A 5,149-nucleotide genomic window follows, 5' to 3' on the forward strand; every position below is an offset into this window, starting at 1 on the left:
TTAGTCCCGACCCGAAGCCGTAATTACGTTAAGCCACGAATGCAGCTTGAGCGAAAAATACCGTCTCTGCCTAAAGGAAACAAGCTAAAGTAAAAGGTCCAGATTTAGATGCCCCATCACTTGATCATCACCCCCAAAAAAATACGACGAACGTAAGTGAACGGAGATAACAGCGTTAGTATTTGTGCGTTCAGTTTATCTATTGATACGATGATGAGTATCGTAGTTATTATTTCGATCTTTCCAGCCGGCTTTTTAAAAAATGTCATTAAATAGCTTATTGTTAGAGTCGCTTCCTCTGCCAGACTAGTGATAGTTCACTAGTATTATATAATATCATTTCATATTTATTTAACGCATATTCCCGCGACCGTTTCTAAGATAGGTTGGTTTCAAACACCGTGAAAGTACTAACGACCGTTGCAGAAATGCATTGAAACGTACCGACAGTATAATTTAATCTTTCATAATAACGCCTTCATTTTCTAGGGATGTTTATCGTTAGATTAGGTCGTTTAGACACTACAATTGCGATACATTCATTGCAAAAGTCCCCTGTATTGATCTAGTGATCATCATATATAGCTCCGTGCTTGTCGCGTTCTTTTCTTTTAAAGTTATGATCTGCTCAATGTTTAGTAGCTCTGTTTCCCCACTTTTACGACAGCCTTCCTTCGTTTAAGGTGGAGTTTTTCTCACGAATCTACCGCTAATGAACAATAACCTGAACAGAGGCTTGAACGAGCGTATCACCTATACCAGGTTCTCAACGACGAAAGAAGATATCGTTGTGACGGCTTTAGAGGAAAAGCATTTGTGTTAACCAAAGCCCACCTTGAACAATTTCACCGTGCAAAAGTGTTCTTATGCCCCAAAATACAACGTCAACGATTTTGTTATTTGTGTATCATTCTCCGGTTAAATTTAGAGCCGTGTTTCTGAAGCTGACAATGCCGCAGTTTGGCCGCATAACGGCACTGACAATTCGCGGGAGCGAGTTATATAATGGGTGTTGGTGTTCATTCGCAGGCTTGAAAACGTCAATAGGTATATTCAAGTCATCTATAGCTCATTATACACCGTCCGGTTACTGAGCTGACTCGAGCCATCAGCTTCCTTCGGGTACACTGATCGGCCTGCAGGCTAGTACTAAACATCCTCCCCGGAGAAACACTCACAGGGGAAGTCCTGCTTGTGAAAGGCATCTCAGTAGGACTATGGTAATTGAAGCCGTTTGTTACAAAAGAACAACGTAATGTAGCTCGATATGTGAGCTGAACATTTAAGCCAACCATAATATGAACTAACACATTGTCGAAAGAGTTCTTTTTTTTTTTTTTTTGTAGGAATAGACGATGCTTTTATTCAGTGTATTCTAGTTCTCGCACTCCACCGAAGCGGATTATAGGTAACGTGAAATTATTATTAATATTGCCATGTCACGGACGGTCCGTTTACGAATATTTAGAAGAACTCTCCAGCCGTCAGGTAAAGTCTATGGGTAGACGATACGGGCCAGCGATACGGAGCGTTAGCACATTTTAAATTCAATAATGTAACAAATACTTACAAGTTTACCCATTTTTTATGTAGCTTTTTCAGACAAAATTTAGAACGATGATCGTAATCGGTTATAGGCGTATTGAACATTTCCTGGAGGTAAATAGTCTCATCTTATGCAAGCGTTCGTTCAGTTTGACTTTGACAACTTTACATTTTGGTAATAAACAGTCGTTAAGTGCAACCGTATTTTAGTTATCATGTAAATCAAGTTCCTTAGATAGATAATCAATTATTTTAATTAAGAAAGTAGGATCAAAATCAGCTCAAGTTGGGCTCACCCGTATTTGGCTGCTCCATAAGGAGCGACTAAGAATTTATGGCAAGGAGACGTCAGTGTACCACTTAGCTTTACCACCAAACCGTATGTAGTACCTTGCCTTTGTAATAATGTAGCCTACATTGCCTCACAGATTTTTCGCAGAGTAGACAAAGTGATCATTCCAGTACCCTAAGATCAGGTAGCCTACGTTTATTTATTTATTTGCGAGTTATTGATCTAAATCAGTTTAACGAAAAGATCTAGAGTAAAGCTCTGACGATAGGGCGAACCTCTGCGTGAATCAATGCCTATTTGACAAGAGTAATAAAGAATCATTGTCTTATTCATAAATTCATGCGAAAATACTGGGGCGTCTGGAAAAAATCTATAAATTCCCTTTATTTGGTTTACATGAAAAAATGTCTTATTGGCGGCCGCAGTCGTAATAACAAGACGCCGGTAGCAGCTAATTTTTGCAAGAAACACGTTCTTGTCCATAAGGAGCATCGACAACATAGGCCCATATCTCATTCATGTAACAGACAACAATTGACTGAAAGCAACGCTCCATATAATACTCACGCCGGGGGCTAAGCTTCCGCAATGTAGGCCCGCTTTAGGCGGATTTCAGCGGTGAATTTAACTGGGCTTCCGCCTGGATAATCTCTGTACTAATACCTCACGATTCAGATTCAGATGGTGATTTAATCTATACGAACACATACCGAGGATCAACCGCGAGTCGAAAGCCTTGTAATATTATAACTCATAAATGCACGTAAGGATGTAATTCTTAATACAAAGGAAGCTCACACTTGGTTTGTTGCAGCTGAAGGGCTGTCGTGCATTTCTCTCCATAAAAGGAGAACACTAGGCGAGACCCAAAGGTCCTGGCACTTGAAACGTCGTATAATTCAACTTCTCCGATATGTCCGCGTACCTATATTTCACTCGATTTCAATGACGCATAGCCCATTACCTTTCTCTGCTAAAAGATCTTGCACCTCCAGCCAACTATCACAGTAGCTCAATAACTGTAACATCGTATCAGACAAACAAGGGCGACATCCGAACTGCAACATCCAACAAACATTATAGTTTCTCTTTAGTGCTTGCTCTACCTACTCGCGGACCGATATCGACTGTGTTTTTGTTATTACGGTCCGGTTTTGCCTGATACGGCTAATTTCAGCGCGCAAACAGAGTAACGAGATATGTTCGTCGTATACAGCTTCGCACGTGAATTTTTCGATGTTCATAAAATTTGTTCTCTGTAAGTCACCTCTTAGAAAAACTAGCATGCAGTCAAAAGTATAAATGACACGAAGGGATAGAGATTTAGGACCACCATCAGGACAATGCAACTTCGCTTGTCTTTTTTTTCGACAAGGAGGTATAACTGTAGCTGTACCTTTCCTTTGATATAAACAGGGATCGTACGTAGAGGGTTTGGTTGCTTCTCCTACTTCGGATTCTTATGCGCCAGGCATCGTATCTGTTTTCTAAAGCGGCACATAAACTTTACAAGTCTCGGTCTGAATTTGAATACGTAATGTATGGGGATTGCTTAAACCTTGCTATATGAGAGCCTTCAACGTGCTATTTTAGTTTGAGCGGTACCTGCAAATAGACTGGTGTCTAAAAAAATAACATAATTTATCCAGGCTAAAGAAGATTATATTTGGGAAACTGATAATGATAGGAAAAACAGTTTTTGCTATCCGAACACACACATCGATCTAGTTTCAGTACAACACATTATATACTATGTGGCTAAGTGTGAATGGCAAGTTTTTTTATCCTATGATTCTGTCGGCTGGCATCTAACAGTGTCTAATTTTGAGCTTTGTATTACAGCAACAATACGCGATATAATAGTTCAGTTATCTATGGTACCTTTGATCCATCAAATTTTAAAGGGTGCCTTTTGTAAGTATTTTTACGATCAGTAAGTATTACATGAAAAAAATTTGTACTAAAAATCGATTATTGGCTGAGGTCTGTTAGTGTTTTTATTTCGAGTCTTTACCCGTAAGCTTGCCTAGTTGAACAAGGCATTACAGTTGTATAAGGGATAAGGAGTGACAAAAAACATTCTCAGATTGCTAGCCTGACATTGGTGCTTACCTGATACTAACTAATACTTATATGATCGGCATGTGTGATACTTTGTATTCGTTGTGAACATTTGCTGACACTTTGTATACGTATAGACGAAGTACTAATGAAACTCTCAACAAGCTATCTTTCAGCTGCTTGTTTTCAATCCACAGGTTTATTTATCCGCTGTGGCGTGGCGTGGCGTGGCAAAATAAAGGTCGATATCAAATAACAGGGACGAGAAGGGGCGTGGCGCGACATTTGAATATTTACGAAGGGAGGAATTAGCATTACCTTCTCTCTGCAGACTCCTCTACAGACACGGCGTGGAGTGTCGAACTGGATGATTGCTATGACAGACAGACCGACCATGACGGCTGCACGCACAGAAGTACGTTTGTATGGCTCGTCCATACGAAGGCAGATGCTGACGACAGATTGCCGCGTGATGGTCACGTGAGGTAAGTGAAGTTAAGGATGGTTAAAAGCAACCGGACAGTAGAAGCAGTAGAGATAAACCTAGTAGTAGGAACAAAGTAACAACTAGCGATTCTAGAGGAATACGTTTATCAGACATCAATAATACAGAGCTAAGGATGCTAACGATGGCACAATAACAACTAGAACCATTTTTTTCCGGTACCGGCAACAGATTCTGCGTGCTATCGACTGGTAACCAATACCCAAAGCAATGTTGTCATTTTGCTGTTTCAGTATTATGCAGATGTTTTACACAGCGCATTAAGAAGATATCTGTAGTCGATCAAACTTTACGTTTCAGTCATAGAAACAGGTGCACGAAAGCGTGCGTCGCCAGACAGAACAGATTAATAATAGGCCACTGTACTATTAATAAGGCAGGCGCAAGCAGGCAGGCAGGCAGGCAGGCGCATTCTTAGGATGACTAAGGACAGGACGAATAAGTTCTTCCCATTCGTGGACTCGCTAACCTAATAAAATTCTAGACCGCACATTCGTTGTTGATGTTATTTTAATAGGAATAAATCTGACTGTCTACTTTGATAAGTCTAGCAGTATGTCGAATTAGGAAAGTTAAGTAAACCCCTAATTCAACCTAACTCCAATCCAACTGTTTAGCAACAAAAGCTACATTTTCGTGTAATAAATACATCTATATGTCTAGAACATAGGAAGGGCTATGCCCATTACTTGTAGGGTACTCACTGCTCTATGGAACAAGCCTAGTTTCCAACTTCTGGATCCGAT

The 5,149-nt window shown here is 40.2% G+C and overlaps 1 long non-coding RNA gene across 1 annotated transcript in view; it reads left to right on the forward strand.

The window, feature by feature from the left end:
- The window catches only part of LOC111261015 (uncharacterized), a 62,543-nt gene extending 57,694 nt beyond the window's left edge, over positions 1–4,849 (forward strand). The window contains exons 3-4 of the long non-coding RNA XR_002680712.2: positions 4,096–4,383; positions 4,780–4,849. This is a non-coding gene — a long non-coding RNA (uncharacterized LOC111261015). The remainder of the gene's footprint in view (positions 1–4,095; positions 4,384–4,779) is intronic.
- Positions 4,850–5,149: the final 300 nt, after the last annotated feature.

Source organism: Varroa jacobsoni, unplaced genomic scaffold, assembly GCF_002532875.2.
Source record: "Varroa jacobsoni isolate VJ856 unplaced genomic scaffold, vjacob_1.0 scaffold_509, whole genome shotgun sequence".
NCBI lineage: Eukaryota > Metazoa > Arthropoda > Arachnida > Mesostigmata > Varroidae > Varroa > Varroa jacobsoni.